General features: G+C 34.1%; 1 protein-coding gene across 2 annotated transcripts in view; it reads right to left on the reverse strand.

The window, feature by feature from the left end:
- LOC150096320 (protein FAM13A-like) overlaps nt 1-7473 on the reverse strand; it is a 486855-nt gene extending 479382 nt beyond the window's left edge. For both annotated transcript variants that reach the window (XM_090408854.1, XM_090408851.1), the window contains exon 1: nt 7265-7473. The gene's annotated coding sequence lies outside the window, so the exon portion shown is untranslated. The remainder of the gene's footprint in view (nt 1-7264) is intronic.
- Between the last annotated feature and the right edge of the window lie 1957 nt (nt 7474-9430).

Genomic DNA, 9430 nt, shown 5'->3' on the forward strand with positions numbered 1-9430 from the left:
TCCGTCTTGGAAGAAGTACTCGCTTTTTTAAAAAAAATACAAGTAACATAAAAAATAAATAAAATGTTTCGCAACCACAGAAAGATTAGTTTCTTAATATCATTATTGCATACTGAAATATTCGTTATTATAACAATCGAATTTAGAGCCGCTTTTCGCATATGCACGGTGGACGTAATTCTGTTTTCCGTAATGTAGTAGATTAAAATGTTCCAATTCAAAATTGTTCCAAATCCTAAATATTAAATTTCATCGAGTCATGGAGAGATTATCATTCATCAACATTTCGAATCGCTTTAACAAAAAAATGCGGCCCTGAATAATTTCTCCAATTTCTCCATTTTGAAATAAAAATTAGAATAGGCAGCCAAATTTTTGTGGTAAATTTCCAGTACCAAATTTCAATAAAATCACTCAAGCAAGACTTAATTGCGTACGGCTGAAAAAAAAAAAAAAAAAAAAATCTCATAGGTGCTTGCGCTTTTCTGCGCAACGTACTTCACCAAATATGAGTGGAACATTTCTTGTTATGAAATTTTTACTCACTCAAGTACTAATATATTCGTACTATACATTCTCAACCTTTAAATGCAGCAGGAATTGCATAAATATATGTACGAGTACAGTTCAACAAACAAAACAAATAAAATAAAACGAGCTTATGTAACAATCGCGTCAGGGTATAAGTAGGCTAAGCATGATCGCATTCATAAAACGAAAGAATGAAACGAAAACAGAAGAATGAATGAAAATGATCTGGCGAATGCATACGAGATTTGGGAGAGAGTGAGAAGTGGTCAAAAATAAAGTGAAAGGGGTACTGAAAGATGGTAGAGTGAGGAATAACAATACGCTGCCGACTCTTGGAAGGAATGTTGAAGATGAGTGTCAAAAGTGTTTGAGTAGGGTATTGCGAAGAGTTGGCTGGTTGTAGAAAAAAAAAGAAAAAAAAGTCATGCATTGACATGAATGACTTAAAAGAATACTAACTTAAAATACAATACAAATAATGTACAGATTTGCAAGTGATGGGAGAAATGAGAGGGGGAAGAGAGAGACAGATGCGAAAGGCATAAGGTGTACCCACTGCCTAGCTATGATGAGAGGTAACTGCGAAGGGAAGACAGATAATTGAGACCAATAGGATGGCTAGAATGCAGGAAGAGAAGTTTGGATGTTTGATGAGGGAAATTAGTGTGATAAAAGGGTGCAGATTAGCGGGAGAGATTGCTGTTGGATGAAAAAAAAAAATGTGCTGAGTGAAGGAAATAGGAGTCTGTAAATCGTATGATTGGTCGAATCTCATGGGAGAACATGAAATTACTGCTAGAGAGAGAGCGAGAGATAACGGAGTGACTTAGACGTCGAAATTTCAAGTGCCACAGGTGAAGGAACAGTACTACAGAATAACAGTAGTAGATCTCGTGGAAATATTTCATGAATATTTCGTTCAGTGGATTTCATGATGGGGAGGAAGCATTTAATACAACAGTGGCGAAAGATCGGAAGCTGAAAGTTCATGTATATTAAGTGTTTAAGATATTAAAAACTCGATAAAATAAGACTATGGGTATTAGAAAAATGTATGCAGGAGCTAACAGCTTTCTTCAAATGAGTTTTGCAGCAGGGAAAGCATCCGAGGAGTAGAAAGTAGTGTCACTATTTAAAAGATCTAAAATTGTTGATATTTTAAGAGTAGCAGTGAAGGTGTTAGAAAGTTAGATCATGTAAGAATCCACGGTTTTAGTTGATAAAAACAGAAATCTCCTGCGGGGACCTGTGGTTTTGGTTCAATAATCCGGATACACATGGTGGTAACTACGTTCTGCAGAACATGTCTATAGTGTTTTTTTTTCAGGATTTTAGAATGTGCATTCGGTGCAATGAACAGAAAACAACGCGACAATTATATTGAAATTGGGACCAGGAATGGATGAAAGATTGGTAGCTTTGGTATGGAAGGTAATAGTATCAGCTAGTTGTGTATAGAGCACCACCTGACAGAAGAAATGGTATACCGATTTCTGTTCTGCGGCTGTTAATTTCACATTTTGATGACATTAATATTGAAGGGAGATACTCGGTTGAAGAAAATTCTGATGTAATTTCACCAGCATAGCCTACTGTACTGGTTTAAGTACCTTCCAGCAAGTGGAGGTAAAGATGAAGCCACACAGCAACGTCATTATTATATGAACGTTATGAAAGATAACTAGAGATTACCAACAGCACTGATAATTCATTGTCTCCAACCATAATCACATTAAGAATGTAATTATGCCATTTGATAAGACACTGTGATTAGCCAGCAACTATTTGCAGAGATCTAGTCTCCTAAATACCTAGAAGATATGAAAATGCTAAAGAGACTCCACAGGCTCTACAGCATTAAATGCTGAATGTAAAGATGAGCTATAGATAAAAATAAAGAGGGAATGCAATTTGCCGAATTTGGCAGACAGGAGGAAATGATATATGATTGAGATAAATTAGAGGGAGAAGCTTATATCATTAGGAAAACTATTTCGTAAGACTGTAAGCGATAGGAGATCGTCCCTAGAAGTTGAATGAAAGTATTGTGAGTAGCGCTGAGAGAATTCCAGGTGAGATATGGTGGCTATTATTGAGTTAGAAGAACTCCTTTCTAGTGATTAGCAATATCTGATATAGCAATAATGGACTGAACCAGGGTGCTATGTCTGCCAAATGCGAGTTTTAGGTTCAAGAGATTTTCAGGTAAAATTTAGTCTACTTTTCTGTTGTTAAAGCTGGTACTGTTCTTCTACTAATGACTAATCGCATTAACAGAACAGATTGCTGCAGATTAAAAAGGCATATAGATGATTTTCGTCACCTAGAGTGAGACCACCACGCTTCTTAATGGAGGCGTGAAGTGGCTTGAAAAAAAAATTGGTTTCTAGAACAGAATTTTCAGACTATGTAATACACAGAGAGAGAGAGAGAGAGAAACTAACAAATTAATCCGAACAAGCAGAATTTTCATCACATTTTTTGGTTTGGTTTTTGTTCCAATTAACAATAATTCTAGTTTTGGTTTCTGTTTACTATTTTCGGTTCACTATTTTTGGTTGAGTACTGCGTTTTAACTATCTCCATAATGTTTATTAAAAGTGTTGTACGTTTATAATAGTGTAAACCAGTTGCCATTCGTAGTGGTTCATTCATTTTATGTAGCTATAAAATGGATACGTCTCCAAGAATGCGTTCAAAAATATGTACTTTTTCTTAGTACACATTCATGGCTCAAAGGCAAATTACCAATGAGTGTGGTGTTGGTTTGGGTACTGTGAATGCGATTTTAAAGAGATTTAGGGAAACAAGTATCTTTTTTCCTGACATAAAAGGAAACTGTGGGCGAAAAATGGAAATTGCACTAACTCAAGATCGTTTATTAGTTAGAAAAACGCAAAATGAATCCAAGATTAAATTAAATAGAAATTTGGCAGCTAGTGAGATTGTGTTTGACAGTCCGTTGGAAGATTGTTGGAAGCAAGGTGGACTACCCACAGACCAAAAAAGAAACAACCGTTGATGAAGGCTCTGCAAAAAAGACTTCAGTGGGCAAAAAGTGTACAAAGATTAAACTGTTGAGAAATGATGGAAGGAGGTCATATTCTCGATTGAGAGCCATTTCTTCCGAGGAGAGCGAGTACCCTATGTTCGGAAATCAGCGGCTGAGAAGACTTTTGCACCCAGCTAAAAACATTTTTTACACATGATAGTCCAGGATAACTTGCGCCTGTTGACGGTATGATGAAAAGTGACCAATACATAAAAATACTGGAGAAAAGAGTAGTTCTATAGATCCAGAAAGACAAAGAACTCATCTTCCAACAGGATCTCGCTCCATGTGACACTTCAAAAAGTGAAAGAGTTCCTCAAAAATCACAACATCCAATTGCTTCAGTGGCAAGGTAACTCTCGTGACATTAATCCAATAGAAAATTTGTGGGTAGTAGCGAAAATGAGACTTGGAAAATTAAATTGTGATACAAAGGATAACTTAATACAATCCATTATAAAAGTATAGTTTCGAGATGCAGAAATAAGAAAAATGTGTTCTACGTTGATAGAGCCCATCGTTAAGCGAATTAATGAACTTATTAGGAACAGAGGTCACATAAATTAAGTAAAGTTGCAGTTTAATTTTTGTATTTATTTTCTTGCGAAATTAAAATTTTTCTTTAAAATATTAGTGTTCGGATTAATTTGTTCGCTACTGTGTGTGTATGTATATATATATATAAAAAATAAAAAAAAAAAACGTTCTTAGCCCACTCATGGTAAGAATGCCTTATAGGTTACAAAAACCTGAGGTTTTTGTAACCTTAGAAGGTTAAAACGAAAGCCACATAAATAAATAATATATATATATTTCCACTCCATACTTCTTGAATCTCATGTTACTGTACGAATTCAGCATTTCAAATCGACGTCAAGATGAACTTAAGATTTCAAACATGCTGTTTCATCTCCTTTCCTGTTTATTGTCATCTAAGTCTTCGTGTATTGATGAGAAAGCTATTTTGTGACGTGACAAAAATCATTAACAAAACTTAGGTTAAATATTTAACATCAAATTCTTCTGAAATAAACAACTAATATGGGCCCCAACTATATGATTTATTCACATTTTTTTCGGGATTATCATCGTCGTAGGTTTTAAAATACCGATTTCGTTTGCCTGGAAAATTCTTGACGTTTACAGGAATAAATACTGGGCTAGACTTCAGTTCGAATCATTAAATGACTTATTTCTTACAATACCATTAATACATTTCAGGCAAGCAAATAGAGAGAAAATATAATTTTTTTTTTCCATGGAGTATCACTGCTGTTTTAAAAGAGTTCAAAACTATTACTGATGCTAAAGCAGGTATACATTATTTTTATATAAATATTCTTTCTCACTAAAATATACCATTCTGATTGTACTTCAGTATAAATGTTTGAATATGCCTTGCAAGAATGCTGATTATTCCACTTACACCGTAGCAAGAAACAGAAAAGGCAGCAAACTTATTTATAATAATAAAATATTCCTAATTATTTACTAGTCTGAAGAATAAATATTTTATATCTAATTATTTGGATGACTAATTTTCTGCGTACTATGTATCTCTCTTCTCTCTCTACACATGGCAACAAAAGTATTTGTGAATGAGAAGACAATATTTCATTTCAACATACATATTCAAGTTTAATCTTAAAACATTTATTAACAGCGATATTACAATGATTTGAGACAGCACAATTTTTTCCTCTGCTTTCTTTCTCACACACACGCCCAATAAGGCCATCTGCAATCTTCTATTCACAGTTCAACACCAAATTCATGGGAAAACATTTCTTTTTCTCTTTGTTCATTTCCTCCACTAGCTACACTATGGAACAATGCCTGTTTATATCTATTTCCTAAAAATACAATCTACAGATATTTCGTGTTAACAAGTTTCTTCTTGTCTCTGACAAAGGGCTGGCTAGGCAAGTGAAACAGTTCCCCTCAAAGCACAGAATTAAATAGCCGATCTCAAATGGCATCGGGGTGGCAAAATTTTAACTGAAAATCGTGCTGAATTATTGTTTTGCTACGAGCGCCAAAAATTCTTGTGTTTGCGATCACTAAAATAAAAAAAAAAAAAATTGAAATTCAAAATTTAAGAATATGTGCTGTCTTAATAAGAATGAGGGCACACTTAACCAGGAATATGGCCTTGTGAAAGGAACTGCTCTGGTTGAAGTACAGCAAATACAGTTCACTGGAGACTCTTTCCTTTGGTGTAAATCGGTAATAAATTCAATTATACGTTCTGTGACTATTTAAAATGTTGAAATATCTATCTTAGGTCAATTTTACTACGATTTATCTGAAAAGAACCTTATAACCACAGTGAATCTCAAAACCTTATTTATTAGTAATTCAACTACTCGACGATTGGAGTGCAGGTGACACTGAACACGATTTATAGATATGTCAAAAGAACTGAACCAGCTATTAAAAATATGTTAGAACAATAATAACAGAATAGTCGAATGGAAGTTGCGGCCTCGAGTGTATTTTTATTTTTTAATGCTACACAGATCTAAAGAATTTATCAAATAAAAAAAAAAATTGTCGGTTCATGTGAAGGAAGAAAGAAACTTGTTGCCAAAAATAAATATCCTGGGGTTATAACTATAATGACAGTCTATCCGTACTTTCATATCATCCCATGGTTTCTTTTTTTTTTGTTTTTCTTTTTTGTAAAAATGTAAGACAATTGAGTTTTACTTAAGATTTATCAATGAAAAATTCTGTAATGATCATCACAGTGCTGAATTCCTCTGCAGAGATTCTGCTGTCATATTGATTTTTGGTGTATTTTCCCATATCCCTACTTCTTGTTCCTCATCTCTATCGCACAAGATGCTAAAGCCAGTCCACTTGTTGATAAATTGATACTCAGAATCAGAATTGTTGTCACAGAAGTTTTATAGTTATTTGGTCATAAACACCAAACTAAATTCTGAATGAAAGTAGGTCAGCAGTTCAACATCTCGAAACAGATTGATGGCAACTTAAAACATTAACAAGCGCGCGCGCGCGCACACGGATTCCCAACATCCTTCACACATTTTTAGAAATTATCAATATAACTTTTAGCAGACTTTCTTCACCCTTCCCCACCAAAAATAAATAAATAAAGGACGTAACCTGTAATATGTGTAGACAAATTCGGAATATCAAAATTGAAAATTCGATTTTCAGAGATAACCTAGTGAGGATATTTTATTATTTTTAAAAAATATATTTAATTTATGTTTTTGTTGTTGATGATGGGGTCGCATTTCCTACTTGATATGTACTAAAATAATTCTACGACGCAGTATTGTTATATAGGTTAGCGCAATCCGATCACAGCGACACAGAATTTAACTGTTAGCCTTGAAACCAAAATGACTCTCCTGAAAAACTAAAAGCCTAGAATAGATAACACACATACACACACATCACAAAGAGTCAACATGTTTCGAATGTGTAACTCATTTCTAAAAGCTTCAGTCTGCCAATTATCTATTTATATCTGCACGAATGCTTCAACATATGATATCTGTATACTTAACTTAATAATGTAATAACCCACTTTTAGGATTATGAAACGAATAAAAACTGATAAGTGCTCACTCAAACAAACAGTTTATGAATGGTATACACATTTTAGTGTTAAATGCAAAACCATGATAGAAAAAACAGATTACTCACGAACTACAGACGAGATTAGAACCGAATGAACTCAGTCTTCAGTCATTTTGCATATTCCGGTAACCAAGGTGAATAAATGGCAAACGATATCAAAAAATACTAGGTCAAATATCTAAATGTTGTTCCGCACGTGCCGTCATTTAGAATGAACGGCTCCCACTCGTCGCAACGCTCATCATTCCCCAGCTTCAGCTCATGGTTCGATAACATGCACCACTGATGAGACTTTCAGTGTCAAGGCTGCTGTTACTGCCGCATCCACTAGAGTGCGCATCTGGTGCAGCAGTGGAGATATCCTTCCCCACCCCTCCCCTATAGGAGATGTAGGACGGAGAAAATAATCGACATCCAGCAGCTTACGAGGAAGTGGAAAGAGCAGAGGTGAAAGAAACTAAAACAGTAAAAAATGCAGAACTGCACTGTCAACAAACACAAGCAATTTAACAAGAATTATCGGTATCTTCTTTATCAGATAATAATGTCTAGTAATACTAGACATAAAAAAAAAAAGAATCAAGTCCAAGATATTTTAATACTGTATATATTATACTCGTCAACGAAACAATTTCCTGCGAGATTCGCATTTTTAGAAATATAATCTTTAATATTTTTTATAAATTTGTCATGTATTTTCATGGCTCTATTTGACTATTCAGGAATGTTTTTTTTTTTTTTTTTTTTTTTTTTTTTAATATTGACGAGAGTCAATTGGAAGAACGGAAAATTCATTTTTCGAGAATTTAGAAGCCTATATAAAACTAAAGGGATGAAAACTTTCAAGTATGAAACTAATTAAGCGTTATTTTATCGCCAGAATATTGATAATTAGAATCATGGCCGCATAAACTAGAAAAGTCGCAGCTTAGGGCTTCACACTACAAGAGACCTCTGCCTCAGTATAGATAATCTGAAATTTACTCAATAGAGGGACCGCTTAAAAGTTATAAATAGGAATCATAACAACCTTAAATCCGGGCCTGCTTAGAACAGTATAGCAAAAATATCGAAGCTAAAGTGATGGTTTTTTCAATCTTGAAAAATCTTTGGCATTTCCAAAGCTGAAATGATCTTTAAAAAGATCTGTTATATTAGATATTAACAAATGTCAATAGAGGTTACTTAATTAAAAATTGCTTACCCAGATCCACAAAGAAATGTATCTATTTTGCATAAACACGTGGAACATACATAAAGCTAGCAGGGAAGTTCAATGAGTAGCTTGCTTATGAAAAATAAGTTCATCTAATTTGGGCAGATTTATCAATGAACAAATACAGAGAGCAATTTATTGAATGGATGTATTTAGTCAGAGAACTCTGTGACTAAAGAATTACAGAATTGCATCATTTTCTGGTTATTTAACGCTACTTAATGAGAGTTTGTGCAAAAAATCGCATACTAGTTGACAAGACTTTTCCTTTTTTGTACTGTCAGTTTTAAGATTAAGAAAAGTTTCAACGGACCACTTGAACATTATAAATCATTTAATGAGATCACAAACTTGTAAGATTTGGAACAAGTTTATAATCCCCCCCCCCCGGGATTACTCCATTCCCCACTCGGGAAGGAGGAAGGAAGATACTACAGCCATCAGCGAATGACGTATTGAATACTACTATGTAACCTAATATGTTATACTGCAAAAACTTAAATGCAATTTCTTATCCAGGACAATTGCAATTTACAATAAAAGTCGCTTTATTTTTTATTTAACTTACAATGATTTCATTAATCTATCAATTACAATGTAAACTATTTTCAATAGAATACATCATTAAAGTTATACATTTAATACAATGTAAAACATTTCCCGTGAGATTTAAAAACGGTATACGCATCTCTCTTTTAACGTGATTTCTAAATTCCAAGATAATCCTAAATGCGATGTCCGTTATTTCCTAGGTAATGAAAACATGGTAGAGCATTCCGAAGTTGCTCGGGCAATCGATATTTCACAAGGTCACTAAACAGCACATCAATATTGTACCGGCTAGAGCTACAGCACTGGATTTACGTAACCGTCGGCTAGTCTCCTTTTATCGTACGAATCCAGCTTCAAATAGGTTCGGTTAATTTATATGTCTTATCTACATTTATGATAATAAATAAAATAATATATTTACTACGGTCACAGCAGACGTCACTACGATTTTTGAGCCTTCCCTC

This window comes from Typopeltis vanoorti, chromosome 19 (assembly GCF_054136105.1).
Source record: "Typopeltis vanoorti isolate ZY-2024b chromosome 19, IOZ_Tvanoo_1.0, whole genome shotgun sequence".
NCBI lineage: Eukaryota > Metazoa > Arthropoda > Arachnida > Uropygi > Thelyphonidae > Typopeltis > Typopeltis vanoorti.